This window comes from Danio rerio, chromosome 4 (assembly GCF_049306965.1).
Source record: "Danio rerio strain Tuebingen ecotype United States chromosome 4, GRCz12tu, whole genome shotgun sequence".
Classification (NCBI taxonomy): Eukaryota; Metazoa; Chordata; class Actinopteri; order Cypriniformes; family Danionidae; genus Danio; species Danio rerio.
In genome coordinates, this window is record NC_133179.1 from 46,598,060 (window position 1) to 46,616,108 (window position 18,049).

The window sequence follows — 18,049 nt, forward strand, 5'->3', positions numbered from 1 at the left end:
TTTTATTTATTTATTTTTTTACTGTAACTGTATTTAGTAAATACTTCTGTTGATGGTATATGTAGACCACATTTTCTGCAACTTTGTGTTGGTTGGGATGAACACTGTGTACGCTGTTTTTGTGAGGAAAATACAGTAAAATATATTTGTTATTTGTTTGTTTTGTATTAAAACAATTTTTGAAAAATTTTACAATGCACTTCTGTAGGTCTATGTACTGTCTGTAGTAAGTGTAACACTGAACTGAAAAAGGCTTACAGAAAGTCATTATGATGAATAGAGAAGAAGTCGTCATAGTGTTTTACATTAAGCACATTAGTGTTTAACTTATCTTATGAATGTCTGTTAATGTGATGGCTTGTGTGTGTCATTTGAAAACAAAATACCATTTTGAGAAGAAATCACATTGTTTTGAACTTATAGTTTCATTTTGCAGAAGAATTGAAGAGTTTTGCCCAATGTGTGTGTGTTTTGTGATTTGTGTGTAGAGTTCTGACAATATAAGACATGCTTTCAGAAAATGTGTGTAAACAACTGGAAAAAACTGTAAACAACCTCTTTGGTTGTCATTTTAAGACCTCCAGGAACAAGTTTGGTGACCCCTGGCTTAAAAGCATAGTTCTCTCAGACAGCAACTTTACAGGTCAACACTATATGCTGAATGGCTCAACTGAAATTTTAACCTGTTATTTCTCACGGAATGAACGAGAATCATACTCCTAGACAAGCAAGCCACTATGCAAAGTAATGTTTTGTGGCGACACTATATGCTGGCAAACTGGAATTCTTCGAAAGACATTTTTATGAAAGACATAATGTGCTGTAAAACGCAGGACACCTGCAAGGTCTCATCCGGTATTTGAACCTGGGACCTCTCACACCCGAAGCGAGAATCACACCCCTAGACCAATGAGCCACTAAAGTGCTAGGATTTCACATGGCGTCAGAAACATCAAATAGTCAGAAATCTTTCTCTAAAGGGAATCAAGGGCACCCTAAGCGAGATTCATACCCCTAGACCAACAAACCACAAAAGCTTGAATATTTCACAAGACTTCAGAAGCAACATATGGTCAGAAATCCTTATCTAACAAACATTGAAGCAGGGCTTTTGCTTCATTTGGACCCAGGACTTCTACAATGGTTCGTCCAGGATTTGAAAACGGGACCTCTCGCACCTTATGCGAGAATCAAGCGCGTAGACCAACAAGCTACTGCAAAACAGCCACTTTACATGGCAATACTATCTGCTGACAAACTGGAATTCTTCAAAAGACATTTTTACGAAAGACATAATGCCCTGTAAAACACTAGACAACTGCAACGGCTCGTCTGGAATATGAACACAGGACCTCTCGCACCCGAAGCAAGAATCATGCCCCTATACCAACAAGCCACTGCAAAACAGCAACTTTAGATGGCAACACTATCTGCTGACCAACCGGCATTCTCAGAAAAAAGGCCTCTGTGTAAGCCACAACGACCTTACAAAACAAAAGACAACTGTAAGGGTTCAACTGAAATTTGAACCTAGGATTTCTCATGGCATGAACGAGAATCATACTCCTAGACCAGCAAGCCACTATGCAAGAAATATTTATGTAGCGACACTATCTGCTGACAAATTGGAATTCTTTGAAAGACGTTTTTACGAAAGACATAATGCCCTGTAAAACACAGGACACCTGCAAGTGCTCGTCCAGGAATTGAACCTGAGACCATTCGCAACCGAAGCGAGAATCATACCCCTAGACCAACGAGCCACTGCAAAACAGTAACTTTATATGGCAACACTATCAGCTGACGAACTGGCATTCTCAGAAAAAAGGCCTCTGTGTAAGCCACAACGCCCTTACAAAACAGCGGACAACTGTAAGGGCTCAACCGAAATTTGAATCTGGGATTTCTCACGGCATGAACGAGAATCATAGTCCTAGACAATCAAACCACTATGCAAAGGTATGCTTTATGTGCCGACACTATCTGCTGACAAACTGGAATTCTTCGAAAAACGTTTTTTATGAAAGCCATAATGCCCTGTAAAACAAAAGAATAACTGCAAGGGCTCATCCGGGATTTGAACCCGGGACCTCTCGCACCCTAAGCGAGAATCATACCCCTAGACCAACGAGCCACAAAAGCTTGAACATTTTACAAGACATCAGAAGGAACAGATGGTCAGAAATCCTTATCTAACAAACATTGAAGCAGGGCTTTTGCTTCATTTGGACCCGGGACTTCTGCAATGGTTCGTCCAGGATTTGAAAACGAGACCTCTCGCATCTTAAGCGAGAATCATGCCCGTAGACCAACGAGCAACTGCAAAACAGCCACTTTACATGGCAACACTATCTGCTGACAAACCGGCATTCTCAGAAAAAAGGCCTCTGTGTAAGCCACAACGCCCTTACAAAACAAAAGACAACTGTAAGGGTTCAACTGAAATTTGAACCTAGGATTTCTCATGGCATGAACGAGAATCAAACTCCTAGAACAGCAAGCCACTATGCAAAGGAATGTTTTATGTGGCGACACTATCTGCTGACAAACTGGAATTCTTCGAAAGACATTTTAATGAAAGACATAGTGCCCTGTAAAACACATAACACCTGTAAGGGCTCATCCGGGATTTGAACCCAGGACCTCTCACACCCGAAGCGAGAATCATACCCCTAGACCAACGAGCCACTAAGTTGAATTCATTTCACATGATGTCAGAAGCATCAGATAGTCAGAAAACTTTCTCTAACGAATCAAGGGCACCCTAAGCGAGAATCATACCCCTAGACCAACGAGCCACTGCAAAACAGTAACTTTATATGGCAACACTATCAGCTGACGAACTGGCATTCTTAGAAAAAAGGCCTCTGTGTAAGCCACAACGCCCTTACAAAACAGCGGACAACTGTAAGGGCTCAACCGAAATTTGAATCTGGGATTTCTCACGGCATGAACGAGAATCATAGTCCTAGACAACCAAACCACTGAACCAACTGGAATTCTTCGAAAACGTTTTTTATGAAAGCCATAATGCCCTGTAAAACAAAAGAATAACTGCAAGGGCTCGTCCGGGACTTGAACCCGGGACCTCTCGCACCCTAAGCGAGAATCATACCCCTAGACCAACGAGCCACAAAAGCTTGAATATTTTACAAGACATCAGAAGGAACAGATGGTCAGAAATCCTTATCTAACAAACATTGAAGCAGGGCTTTTGCTTCATTTGGACCCGGGACTTCTGCAATGGTTCGTCCAGGATTTGAAAACGAGACCTCTCGCATCTTAAGCGAGAATCATGCCCGTAGACCAACGAGCCACTGCAAAACAGCCACTTTACATGGCAACACCATCTGCTGACAAACCGGCATTCTCAGAAAAAAGGCCTCTGTGTAAGCCACAACGCCCTTACAAAACAAAAGACAACTGTAAGGGTTCAACTGAAATTTGAACCTAGGATTTCTCATGGCATGAACGAGAATCAAACTCCTAGAACAGCAAGCCACTATGCAAGAAATATTTTATGTGGCGACACTATCTGCTGACAAATTGGAAATCTTTGAAAGACGTTTTTCCGAAAGACATAATGCCCTGTAAAACACAGTACACCTGCAAGGGCTAATCCAGGAACTGAACCCGGGTCCTCTCGCAACCGAAGCGAGAATCATACCCATAGACCAATGAGCCACTAAATTGAGAGAATTTCACAAGACGTCAGATGGTCAGAAATCTTTCCCTAACGAATCAAGGGCACCCTAAGTGAGAATCATACCCCTAGACCACCGAGCCACTGCAAAACAGCAACTTTATATGGCAACACTATCTGCTGACAAACTGGCATTCTCAGAAAAAAGGCCTCTGTGTAAGCCACAACAACCTTACAAAACAGCAGACAAGTGTAAGGGCTCAATCGAAATCTGAATCTGGGATTTCTCATTGCATGAATGAAAATCATACGCCTAGACCAGCAAGCCACTATGCAAAGGAATGTTTTATGTGGCGACACTATCTGCTGACAAACTGGAATTCTTCGAAAGACATTTTAATGAAAGTCATAGTGCCATGTAAAACACATGATACCTGCAAGGGCTCGTCCAGGATATGAACCCGGGACCTCTCTCAACCAAAGCGAGAATCATACCCCTAGGCCAACGAGCCACTACATTGATAAAACTTCACATGGCGTTAGAACCATCAGATAGTCAGAAAACTTTCTCTAACGAATCAATGGCACCCTAAGCGAGAATCATACCCCTAAACCAACTAGCTACTGTGACAGCCACTTTACATGGCAAAACTATCTGCTGATGAACTGGCATTCTCAGAAAAAAGGCCTCTGTGTAAGCCCGTAGACCTTACAAAACAGCAGACAAATGTAAGGGCTCAACCGAAATTTGAATCTGGGATTTCTCATTGCATGAACGAAAATCATACTCCTAGACCAGCAAGCCACTATGCAAAGGAATGTTTTATGTGGCGACACTATCTGCTGACAAACTGGAATTCTTCGAAAGACATTTTAATGAAAGTCATAGTGCCCTGTAAAACACATGACACCTGCAAGGGCTCGTCCGGGATTTGAACCCGTGACCTCTCACACCCAAAGCAAGAATCATACCCCTAGACCAACGAGCCACTACTGTGATAGAATTTCACATGGCGTCAGAAGCATCAGATAGTCAGAAAACTTTCTCTGACGAATCAAGGGCACCCTAAGCCAGAATCATACCCCTAGACCAACGAGCCACTGCAAAACAGTAACTTTATATGGCAACACTATCTGCTGACAAACCGGCATTCTCAGAAAAAGGCCTCTGTGTAAGCCACAACGCCCTTACAAAACAAAAGACAACTGTAAGGGTTCAACTGAAATTTGAACCTAGGATTTCTCATGGCATGAACGAGAATCATACTCCTAGACCAGCAAGCCACTATGCAAGAAATATTTTATGTGGCGACACTATCTGCTGACAAATTGGAATTCTTTGAAAGACGTTTTTACGAAAGATATAATGCCTTGTAAAACACAGTACACCTGCAAGGGCTCATCCGAGAATTGAACCCAGGTCCTCTCGAAATCGAAGCGAGAATCATACAGATAGACCAATGAACCACTAAATTGAGAGAATTTCACAAGGCGTCAGATAGTCAGAAATCTTTCCCTAACGAATCAAGGTCACCCTAAGTGAGAATCATACCCCTAGACCACAGAGCCACTGCAAAACAGCAACTTTATATGGCAACACTATCTGCTGACGAACTGGCATTCTCAGAAAAAAGGCCTCTGTGTAAGCCACAACGACCTTACAAAACAGCAGACAACTGTAAGGGCTCAACCGAAATTTGAATCTGGGATTTTTCATTGCATGAACGAAAATCATACTCCTAGACCAGCAAGCCACTATGCAAAGGAATGTTTTATGTGGCGACATTAACTGCTGACAAACTGGAATTCTTCGAAAGACATTTTAATGATAGACATAGTGCCCTATAAAACACACAACATCTGCAAGAGCTCGTCCGGGATTTGAACCCAGGACCTTTCACACCCAATGCGCGAATCATACCCCTAGACCAACGATCCACTAAATTGAATTTATTTCACATGACCTAATTAACGGAGATGATCCTCTAAGAAGAAGAATACTCCTCTATTTAGCATGGCAGGTGAAGAGCGGGATGCGCGGGTAAGTGGTTACTTGATTTCTATAGTGGTTTATGTATGCAAAGATTAAGTATCAAACGTTTGTTAAAGCAATGGCTGCTGTTGTTTATAATGTAAACTTTATAACGTAAATTAAGTCCGTTATTAAGCCAACATGGCGAGTGAAGAACGGGATGGTCGTGTAAAATAGCATGGCTTCTGTCATGGTCGATTCTAGGATTGTCATTCAAGGGAGCTCAGCTATAAATTTGATCGAGGACTAATTTGGGGGTGGAATCGATCGCGTACTAAAGTGAAGACCGGGAGAGCGTAATGCCGTTTTGGGTGTGGGTGGGTATGGGGGGTGGAGAGAGGAGATGATCGCCGACTGTAAGGAACGGGCGGGGTGGGGGTCGGCAGTGTTGATCGCGGACTATGAAGATAACAAATGATAAAAGGTATAATTGGTATTTGTCTTACAGGCACTGTCATCAGAAGTAGAAATAGCAGCAAAAGCTCTGATCGATGTATTAGCCAGGGGCCTTACTCCATCTTCGTAAAGATATGCACTAGCTAGTGGTAGTAGACCAATGAGAGAAAGCATCTCAAGTGGGACCATTCCTTTGCCTGCAGAGCCTGAAAACATGGTAAGGCAAGCCTTAAAAAGGTAATTTTTCATGTTTACTGTAAAACACAATTTTTTGTGTCATGCAAAAAATGTTTCTTATTAATAATATGTTTATTCATTTTGCCCTTTTGTCACTATAGGCAATTCCCAAGTATGTTTGGGACAGAGATTTTTCTGTGGCCAAACCTGGAAACATTAAAAAAACTGATTTTCAAATCCATGTCCTCTCTGAACCATCACTCTTCACACCAAAAGGAGATGAAGACCTTGAGCTTGTCCATGCTGGACTTGGAAAAAGGCTTTTAACTGTTTCAGATAATTTTAAACACAGTGAGGTAATTGCAAATGTTACCATAATACTAGGAATTGATGGGAGTTTTATATCTGTTGGAAAAAAAAAAAAAACTAAATGATGAATTTTGTTTCATTCTTAAGATCGTCAGTCTGCTTGAAGGAGAGTTTCCCAAATTAAAAACATTTCAGGGTGGCTGGATGTTTTACAAGTCTACAGGTATTTATGTTTTGCATGTTACATATAAACAAAAAATGATTTGTGTGCATTTGCAATAACTTTGCACTTTTGTAAATTAATGAAACTGGTATGTGCTTTGTTGGCGTTAATAATTTAGTAATAAGCTTCATTAGTTTAAACTTTTTAGTCAAGGGCTCCTAAAATCAGACTCCTAAAATCAGTGTCAAATAATGGAAAGAACATGCTGTTTGTAGTTCCATTACAGGAACAGCTTTCCACTGAACCATTACCTTATGATTCTGTGGAGTTTGCTAAGATGCCACAGTCCAGCTGTATAAAATGTGGTAAGAAAATACCACTGCCATTGCTGCCCTTACACGTTGAAGAGTGTAAAGAAGCTAAGACAGTAAGTCATACAGTATTATGGTTTTATTTTTCTATCAGTATTATTTATTTACAATGCCAATGCATTTTGATTACTTTTATTAGGAGTCTTCAAATGATGTGACCATTCTAGATGATGATGTAGACAAAAATGTAATCGAAACTGTTGACCAGCCAAGCTCACTTCACCCCATCTTAGAACCATCATTACAGGTCTTTGATCAAAGCCTATTTCTTGTATTTGGGTATACTCACTATATTTGAATATACCCAATTCGTGGTTCCATAAAGAATGTGTTTGAAGCTATTAAAAATTTGAGACTATTCTTAATATTTTAGAATCTTTTTATGGGGTAGAATATGTATGTTCTTCAACAAATTTGCTACAAACATACATTGTTTAATTTATTTTTACTTTTTACAGATTTGTCCAATTTGCCAGATCTCTTTCCCAACTGATGTCTTGCCTTTTCATGCAAGCATGTGTGGTGAAGGGTAAAGTTATGCTAAAAATTGTAGGATGACATGCCTTTAATACTAAAGGATTAGTTTGCACAGTTTGTTTTGGTTGTATATATCTCGAGGGAGATGTATAAAGATCAGATGGAATGTAGGGTAAAAAATTAACAAAATAGTTTTCTGGTGGACTGTCTTAAATTTAAATTAATGTGTTGGTTTCATAAACTGGGTCAGTAGTAGACATTATTAGATTTGATGTATGTAGCTTTTATAAGCCTTGCTTTGAGAAAATCATTACTGGTGACTTTTGACATTAATGACTTTGTCTGGCACTAGAGTCTAAGCCTTGTCTATGAAACTGGGCAAATGCTTTTAATATGCATGAAAATTTTTGAAGTGGCTTAATGAACAAAATTGAAATTGTTTGTGTCTTGCCTGTTTTAGAGAAAGGACTTTTGGTGACAATGATTCTTCATTCACTTTAAATACAGAAGAATTGCCAGGACCCTCAACTGCACAATCTTCAACATCCCTGTCTGCAGGTTAGACACAACACATTTAATTTTTTTTTAGTGCTGTTGTACTGTAAAATGATAAGTGCATCTTTATTCATTTATTCTTTCATCTTTTTTGTATTGTTATTCAACTATGCTTGTAAAATGGTATTTAGATAAATTGTTCATTTGATTTCAGCATGGAAAAATGAAATTGACCCATTCAAATCATCTCGAATGTTCTGTGATGAGTTGCTCTCCATCAATTCACACTGTCCATTTCTATCATTACTCATCAACCAGTTTGATACTATGGATGAACAAGATAGTACCCTGGTTTCATTTTATAAAATGAACAGTGCTAATTGGTCCACTCCATTGAAATATAGATTGACTGGTACTCCTTTTTTTTATTATTAAAATAATTTAAATCGCTTATAGTCTGTACAGTTTGTGCAACGAACTTGCTTCATTTTGTATTTTTTTTTAGGAGATGCAGCTGTTGGCAAGGGAGTTAACCGCCATATTTTGTCAATGATGATGCAAAAACTGAAGACTGGCTTCACTTTAAATTTGGGTTTGTAATTGGTTGCAGTTCGGTTACATGTGCACACACACACGCACACACACACACACACACACACATATATATATATATATATATATATATATATATATATATATATATATATATATATATATATATATATATATATAAAGTTAATTTTCGTCAACACTGCCTGTAACCCTGACCTTTTTCTGTATGATTTCGTGCACTGTACTTGAGAAGGCTTTTGCACACCTGATAAGATGTAAAATGTTCATAACATTATCTTTCTATTTACTGGTGGGCAATGCAGATCGATGCTGACTGGTACCACCACAGTGCATACAGAGAAAACATTTGTTTAGAATTTTACAGATGTGATTTGATGTTTTATGTCTCTTTTGCTTTTGGGCTATTACAGATTTTATACAACTAGTACTATTAGTTAATTCCTACTGATTAGATTTTTTAGTTTCATCTACTACAGCACTTTTTGAGGGGGAAAAAAACCACCGTGTACCTTCTGCATCTGCTGTACTACGGGACAGCAACCTGTTCCAGATGGCTGGCCGGATGATAGGCCATTCATTTTTGCATGGAGGTCCTAGTCTTTCTGGACTGAGCATATCCGTGGTCATACTTCTAACTGGAGGGAATGTTGACAGTGCAGCTTCAGCTCTGTCACTGAATGATTGCCCTGACCTAGACCACAGGGAAACCATTAGTTTGGTGAGTACCCTAGACTGTATGTTTTCAGGTCCTTGGGCGTGTGAAAGGCCAAATAAAGGACTTAAGAAAAGGAATAAAAGACACAGGCATATGGCCCCTTCTATGTCAAAGGTCTGACAGTCACAACATAGTGTTCCCACGGGAGACTGCACTGCAAATTTTAATTAGTAGATTTAACTACCTTAGAGTTAAAATTAACACTCCCTCAGAGTTTATATGGGAACCACTATAAGTGTTAAAAATAACACTTTTGAAAGTGTTAACATTGTCAACACCAAGAGAGTGTTAATTAGCAAACTCTTATTGTGTAAAATATCTGTTAAATTTCCGAAAAAATACCAGCAGCTGTGGTTGCCAGAATCTTTCTGTGAAAAACATGGAATATTTATATAACTGTATAAATTTACAAAAAAATAACCATATTTCATGAACTAATACAATGTTCAATTTACAAAATCATAGCTTAATGCAAAAAATGTAAAGTCTTTAGATGCAGTAATGTTTTCATGTGTGACTGCAATTAGCAAACAGATTTTGACTGCATTAGTAACTACACAGTTACCTTTAAACAAAAGACGCTGCAGCATAACATCTAATACTCTCAGTTCTTCTCGGACTTGAACACAGACGCTACTATCCTCCACAATGGTGACACAAAAACCGTTTTGATGGTTTTCTTTTTTTTTTTTTCATTTTTAGATTTTACGGAAAAATACCAGCAGCTGTGTTCGCCAGTAATCTGCTGTTTTTAACATTCATAAATTCAGTTTACAGAATATTTCTGTTAAAAACACATTCAACAGTCTGTATTTTTTTATCGAACGCACACTGCAAATTTTAGATTTGGTAGATTTAACTACCTCAGAGTTAAAATTACGTCACCGACTCGGTCCCGGTCATTCCCCTCGCTGGCCAGCAGAGGCCACCATCTCCGGACTTTTAGCATTACATCATCCATTTACACTGATTGCGCAGACACCTGATCTCAATCTGGTTAACGACCCACGTACCTCATATAAGCCGCACTCAAACACTCAGTCAGTGCGAAGTCTTGTTCAGCCCCGGCCAGCATTACTGAGCGTTATTCCCAGCCTGATCTCTCGTGTACGACTCTAGCCTGTCTCTTACTTTGCTTCGCCTTCTGCCTGCCCACGAACCACGCCTGTTGTACGGACTCTGATTCTCGCTGCCTGCCCTCAACCCAAGCCTGAATATCGGACTCTGATTCTCGCTCTCTCCCCTCCACTCATGCCTGGTAACTCACTCTGTGTCTGTCCATCACCATTCTTGATACCCATACTACTACTGTGGATGTGTGTGTGCACTCCGGTGCATATTGTGTGTTTGAGTGACATTGTGATTAATAAATACTGCATAATGGATCCCTCCGTGTCAGTCTCCTCGTTACAGAAGACTTCGCCTGACATGGATCCCGCAGCCATACAGGTTTTGTCTCACAAGATCACAACGCAAGCTCAGGTATTGACCACACATCAGCAACAGTTAACACACCTAATTCAGTTGACAGATGAACTGGTGAAATCGCTGCAAAACCTGTAAGCTGCTCCCACCGCGCAACTCACCGCCAATTACTCTCCTGCTCAACCCTCTGTGACACAGACCCAGGTTGCTTCTGGTGTTCGTCTGGCATTCCCCGACAAGTTCTCAGGTAACACAGCCAAATGCAAAGGTTTCTTACTACAGTGCAAACTATTTATCGCCCAACAACCTCATTTGTTTAAAGATGAGAACGGGAAAATTGCCTTTGTATGTTCCCTGCTAACAGGAAAAGCTCTAGACTGGGCTTCTGCTGTATGGCAGGACAGCACTCCGATATTCCCCTCATTCAATGACTTTCTCAAACGATTTTGCACTGTGTTTGACCATCCTGAGGGTGGTCGTAATGCTGGTGAGGAGCTTTTGTGTTTACAACAGGGAGATCGACCCGCAGCTGAATTCGCTCTACAGTTTCGCACACTGGCAGCACAAACAGGCTGGGCTGATGATCCACTCACTACACTTTACAGAAGAGCCCTGAGACCTGAACTGCAGAAAGAGATGGCTTGTCGAGATGAGGGGAAAACATTAGATCAAATCATTGAACTCCCCATCAGGTTAGACGCGTTACTTCGCACACGTAACCCTTTGTGCTCTGTCACTTCCAGTCCTGTATCCCCTGAATCTCTCACGGAGCCCATGCAACTGGGTAGAGCCCGTCTAACCCCTGAGGAGCGTGAACGACGAAGGAGAAACCACCTATGCCTATATTGCGGATTTTCTGGACACACGAAGATCCTGTGTCCCAACAAACGGCTCTTCCGGTGAGTGCCACCTCTGTATTCACGACTACCAATGATATCCTATGTGTGCCCATCTGCTTAAAACATGAGGAGGTTGAAATCTCAACTGTGGCTATGATCGATTCAGGAGCCGCTGGCAACTTTATTAACTACACGTTTGCTTCAACCCACTCCATTCCTCTAACCTCCTGTGATTCCTCTCTAGCCATTACTGCTATAGACGGGCGCCCCCTGGGGGAAGGACACATAAAATTCCGAACTCTGCCGATAACTCTTCAAACAGGCTCTCTCCATGTAGAGAAGTTGTCCCTCCTCGTTATTGATTCTCCACGACACACAATCATTCTCGGACTCCCCTGGTTAAAACTCCATGACCCTCAAGTTTCCTGGAAAACTGGTGAGATTACTAGATGGAGCGATCATTGTGTTAACCATTGTCTGCATTCTGTTTCCCCTGTCCAGATAAACACTATAACCAGCATCGATGACTCAGAGATCTGTCACATTCCTGAGGCTTATTAAGATTTACTCGAAGCTTTCAATAAGCAAAAGGCCACGAAACTTCCACCTCATCGTGAGTATGATTGTGCCATTGAACTTTTGCCTGGTACCACGCCCCCTCGTGGTCGAATCATCCCTCTCTCTCAACCAGAAACCGAAGCCATGAATACATACATCTCAGAGGAACTGGAAAAGGGCTTCATACGACCTTCTACCTCACCTGCATCAGCTGGGTTTTTCTTCATCAAAAAGAAGGACGGCAGCTTATGTCCCTGCATTAACTACAGAGGACTCAACGAAATTACTGTCAAGTATCGATATCCCTTACCACTAGTTCCAACAGCCCTCGAACAACTCCGCTCCGCCCAATACTTCATGAAGTTGGATCTTCGCAGTGCTTATAACCTCATCTGCATTCGTCAGGGAGACGAGTGGAAGACCAGGTTCTCTACCATTAACGGCCACTATGAATACCTTGTTATGCCCTTCGGCCTAGCTAACAGTCCTTCCGTGTTCCAGGCTTTCATAAATGAGGTGTTTAGAGACATGCTCAACCAGTGGGTCATCGTTTACATTGACGACGTCCTTATTTACTCCATCTCCCTATCGGAACATATCCAGCACGTCCGAGCAGTACTAAAACGCCTTATCCAGAACCAGCTATATGCCAAGAGGTCTAAAAGTGAGTTCCATCAAATTTGTATTTCATTCCTGGGCTATATTATCAGTTCTGAGGGAGTCGCCATGGACCAACAAAAAGTCACTTTTGTTACCCAATGGCCCCAGCCTGAAACCATCAGACAGTTACAACTTTTCCTGGGATTCGCCAACTTTTACCGAAGGTTCATTCGGAACTTCAGTACAGTAGCTGCTCCCCTTACGGCCATGGTAAAGGCTAACAACGCCCGTCTTAGGTGGAACTCAGACGCCATTAAGGCATTCAACCAGCTCAAAGCCCGTTTCTCAAGTGCTCCCATTCTGTGTCATCCAGATCCCAGTCAACCATTTGTAGTGGAGATCGACGCCTCCAATTCCGGCATTGGAGCCCTTCTGTCACAAAGATCTATAACCACAAACAAGCTCCATCCCTGTGCTTTCTACTCCCGTAAACTCAACCCCGCAGAGAGAAATTATGACGTGGGAAATCGCGAACTCCTCGCTATGAAGGCTGCCCTTGAAGAGTGGAGACACTGGCTTGAAGGCGCTAAACACCCATTTACCGTCATAACTGATCATAAGAACTTAGAGTACATTCGTTCCTGTAAACGTCTAAACCCCAGGCAAGCTAGATGGGCGCTTTTCTTTACTCGTCTGACTTCCAAGTCATGTATACCCCAGGCTCAAAGAACGTCAAGGCGGATGCCCTCTCTCGCCTCACGGATGACGAAACTCTTACAGAGGAGGTCGAACCCATTCTTAAGGACCCTCTCATTCTTGCACCCATACAATGGGATATTGAACACGAGATCTTACAGGCTTCTGAACAGAACCCCACTCCGCAGGCTTGTCCCAAGAGCAAGATCTTCGTTTCCCCATTGCTCCGAGAGAAACTTATTGCCGAAGTGCATAATAATCCCAGTTCCGGTCATCCAGGCAGTACTGCTAAGGTCCAGCTGATTCAGTCCCGCTATTGGTGGTCCTTCATCCATAAAGACATCATTAACTTTAACAAGTGTGCCCCTTGTCAAATGGCCAAACATTCACGTCATCGTCCTGCTGGTCTACTTCAACCATTAGAAACTCCACGTCGTCCTTGGTCACACATAGCCATCGACTTCATAACAGATCTACCTCAATCACAGGGTAACACCACCATACTCACTGTTGTGGATCGATTCTCAAAGGCATGTCGACTCATCGCCATCCCCAAGTTACCCACAGCCCTTGAGACAGCAGAACTACTCTGTGAACATGTGTTTCGTTATTATGGTCTCCCCGAAGACATCGTTTCCGACCGAGGTTCCCAGTTTACGTCCCGATTATGGTCTGCCTTCTTTAAAAACCTCCAGGTCAATCTCAGCCTGACTTCTGGCTATCACCCTCAGTCCAACGGACAAACGGAACGCCTCAACCAGGAGATTGGTTGCTTCTTACGCACCTATTGTCACTCCAACCAAACAGAGTGGAACAAGTTTCTCATGTGGGCTGAGTATGCTCAAAACTTCCTGGTAAAAGCAGCTACTGGTCTGACTCCCTTCCAATGCGTGCTCTGCTATCAACCTCCCCTATTCCCCTGGTCAGGTGAGACCACAGAACTCCCAGCAGTCGACACCTGGTTCACGAAATGCGAGGAGGTATGGAATGCCGCTCACACCCATCTTGCACACGCCATTCGAAGGGTCAAGGAACAAGCCGACCGTCACCGTCGTCCTGGTCCCACGTATTCCCCAGGACAGTGGGTTTGGCTATCAGTTCGAGATCTACGCCTGAAACTACCCTGCAAGAAGCTCAGTCCCAGGTACGTGGGTCCGTTGCAAATAGAGCGTCAAATAACTCCTGTTTCCTTTCGACTGACACTCCCTAACCATTATCATACTTCTCCTACTTTCCATGTCTCCCTGCTCAAGCCTGCTGTTCGTCCAGCCGAGGCGGATAGGGAGGTGGCAGCCGGTGAACAGGGTCCCCCGCCTCTCATGATCGATGGAAAGGAGGCTTATCAGATCCACGAGATCCTGAGATCCAGACGCCGGGGTGGTCAATTGCAATACCTCATCGACTGGGAGGGGTACGGTCCTGAGGAAAGATCATGGATCAACCGTAAGGATATTCTGGACTCAACTCTGTTGGAGGAGTTCCACTTGCAACACCCGAAAATGCCGGCCCCTCGCCCCTGTGGAAGACCCCGGCGTCGAGAATCTTCTCACTTCAGGAGCCGTTCGTTGGGGGGGGGCTCTGTCACCGACTCGGTCCCGGTCATTCCCCTCGCTGGCCAGCAGAGGCCACCATCTCCGGACTTTTAGCATTACATCATCCATTTACACTGATTGCGCAGACACCTGATCTCAATCTGGTTAACGACCCACGTACCTCATATAAGCCGCACTCAAACACTCAGTCAGTGCGAAGTCTTGTTCAGCCCCGGCCAGCATTACTCAGCGTTATTCCCAGCCTGATCTCTTACTTTGCTTCGCCTTCTGCCTGCCCACAACCCACGCTTGTTATACGGACTCTGACTCTCTCTGCCTGCCCATGAACCACGCCTGTTGTACGGACTCTGATTCTCGCTGCCTGCCCTCAACCCAAGCCTGAATATCGGACTCTGATTCTCGCTCTCTCCCCTCCACTCATGCCTGGTAACTCACTCTGTGTCTGTCCATCACCATTCTTGATACCCATACTACTACTGTGGATGTGTGTGTGCGCACTCCGGTGCATATTGTGTGTTTGAGTGACGTTGTGATTATTAAATACTGCATAATGGATCCCTCCGTGTCAGTCTCCTCGTTACAAATTAACACTCCCTCAGTGTTTATATGGGAACCACTATAAGTGTTAAAATAACACTTTTGAAAGTGTTTAAATCTCTAACACTCAGAGTGTTAATTTGCAAACTCTTATTGTGTAAAATATCTGTTAAATGTATGTCAAAATACCAGCAGCAGTGGTTGCCAGTAATCTGCTTTTTTCAACATTTTACATTCGTAAATTCAGTTTCCAGAATATTTCTGTTAAAAATACATCCCATAGTCTGTATTTTTCATTCGAACACACTTAAGCCCTAAATTCCAGAGCAAAATCCTAACTAGTGTCTTCCTTACAGAGGGCTGAACACTCAGACAGTGATGAAGTTAATGAGACAATTAAGTGTCTAATTAAAGGAGGATTGAGAATTGTTGATGAACAACTGTTGACAAGCAGAGTCACTGAAGGAAAGAAAAACACAAGCCAAAACCAAAGATGAAATCAACTGAGAATAAAACTCTAAATAAAATAATAATCAATAAAAATAAAACAAATTACACAATAAAAAATGTTATTTTTCAACATCTTTAAAAAAAACTCATCAAATTAAACAACTTATCATGGAGCTTCACCTATTACTGACCTTTGACTTTATTTCTGTCATGTGAACAAAAGCTCTTAATGAAATTTCTGTTGTTCATTTAAAGTCACCATGATGGAGGACAGAGTCTGCTTTAGTCAGGCTCTTTAACTTCTTGCTATGAATGTCTTATATTTTGGCTGCTATAGTTAGTGTTAATTACACTATTTATACATATAGCATGGAAAGCCAAAAGAAAATAAAAGTGTCAGTCTGAAGAGATTATTTATGATATCATAGACATCCTGTCCTGCTTGTTTTTTTTTTAATTCAGCATCATGTTAGTTATGTGTGAGAAATAAATAATATACATAAATGGAACAACTGAAGCTCCAATAATTAATGACTTTATAACAGGTTTAAAACCACTGTCTACAAGGAGAATGTTTGATCTATGACAGAACTTAAAAACACCCAGAGATCAACAATTAGTCTTTGAATCTCAATAATGGTGACAAACAAAAAAAATAAAAATCAAATAAAAAAAAAAAACACTCTACTGAAATATCACCTCCCAAAAACAACACAAAATACAGGAAAAGAAAGAGATTGTAAGAACATAAAGCTGCATAATTTATTCATGCTGCAATGCATGCTGGGAGCTTTGTACTATGCTGGCACCCAGCATGCATTGTGCCATGAACTATGCAGCTTTTTTTTTTCAGCAACCACGGTTGAGGTTCATATCCTGATTCTTGATGTCTGTGTGTCATAAAGAGTAAGCTGGAGCTTGAATGTTTAGTGCATGACAGTCTAATTATAAATTGCATCCTAATTGCTTGTTGAATCTTCTATGAAGAGCAGCAGACTGCCAGTAATATTTTCCCATGCAGATTTAATGCAATTATTTTTGCATATTTTTATGAATCAACTTAAACACCTGAAATTATATTTATGACAGTTAAGCACAAACAGTATAGTTTCTCTTGACCTCTCTTGCTATAACTGATGAGTTTAAGAAACACAGCTGTAACAGTCAGAAAAACATTAGATTATAAGAGTAAAGCTTCAAGAACTCAAATAAGCAGCCTCTGATCTCCATGATGGTGAGGTCAAATGAAATATTTTTAATAAAAAAATATAAACGTCTGTTCATTGTCAAATATTCTTACCGAAATGAAGTCAAACTGTAATCAGTGAAGCTGCTTATGCTATTATTTAATGGAGTTGTTTAATCCTCTGTTTTAATTCAGTTGGTTTGGTGTGAGGCTGTGTCTGTAGTTTTATTTCTTCCTTCAATTTCTTATTCCTTCAGTGGTTGTGCTTGTTTACAGCAGGTGTTCAACAGCAGGTGTCTGAATTCACTTATTTGTGGTCATTCCTTCTGTCTAGTGGACTAAACTAATTGACTAATTTAAGGGCCAGGTGAATGAGGGTGTATGGTGAGATCAGACACTCTGATTAGTTTCTCAAATACAAGGGTTTTCTACAAAGGTAGATACATGTTACTCTGTGTGACAAGGAGGCAAATCAGCTTCTAACGCCGAGAGGGTTATTTTACCTTTATCTAACTCTAGAATTTTAACACTTTACTCTGAATTACCTCAACACTTGAAATTTAACACCAATGAATTTGCTGTGTAAGAGTGCTCACATACACCTGTTCCAGATTCCGCTGATTGCACACACACAGTCGGAGGACTGTTATGAACTGATTACATGCACTTTAAAAGCAGCACAGACGCGTGCACCAATTGCTTAGTCTTGTTATACTGCTACTGTGAACATTATGACGCGTTTCTCTTCTTTTGCCTTGCCTTGTTTGTTAATTGTTTAAGTTGTTTGCTGCCAGGACTGATCCTTTGCCTGTTAATTGACCATGACTCTGGATTCACTGCATACATCTGTATGC

General features: G+C 41.5%; 2 protein-coding genes, 1 long non-coding RNA gene and 3 other non-coding genes across 9 annotated transcripts in view; 2 read left to right on the forward strand and 4 right to left on the reverse strand.

Moving 5' to 3' along the window:
- The window catches only part of zgc:174653, a 954,986-nt gene that overhangs the window by 353,230 nt on the left and 583,707 nt on the right, over positions 1-18,049 (forward strand). The window lies entirely within an intron of this gene.
- The window catches only part of LOC108183562 (NLR family CARD domain-containing protein 3-like), a 163,499-nt gene that overhangs the window by 31,708 nt on the left and 113,742 nt on the right, over positions 1-18,049 (reverse strand). The gene's annotated exons all lie outside the window — the stretch shown is intronic.
- Positions 2,063-2,134, reverse strand: trnap-agg (transfer RNA proline (anticodon AGG)). Its single transcript has one exon. It is a non-coding gene; the product is annotated as a tRNA-Pro (tRNA).
- trnap-cgg (transfer RNA proline (anticodon CGG)) lies at positions 2,616-2,687 on the reverse strand. Its single transcript has one exon. It is a non-coding gene; the product is annotated as a tRNA-Pro (tRNA).
- trnap-agg (transfer RNA proline (anticodon AGG)) lies at positions 3,061-3,132 on the reverse strand. The gene has a single exon. It is a non-coding gene; the product is annotated as a tRNA-Pro (tRNA).
- Positions 7,280-8,110, forward strand: LOC108183564 (uncharacterized). Its single transcript, XR_001798462.4, has 3 exons — positions 7,280-7,338; positions 7,550-7,620; positions 8,029-8,110. It is a non-coding gene; the product is annotated as an uncharacterized lncRNA (long non-coding RNA).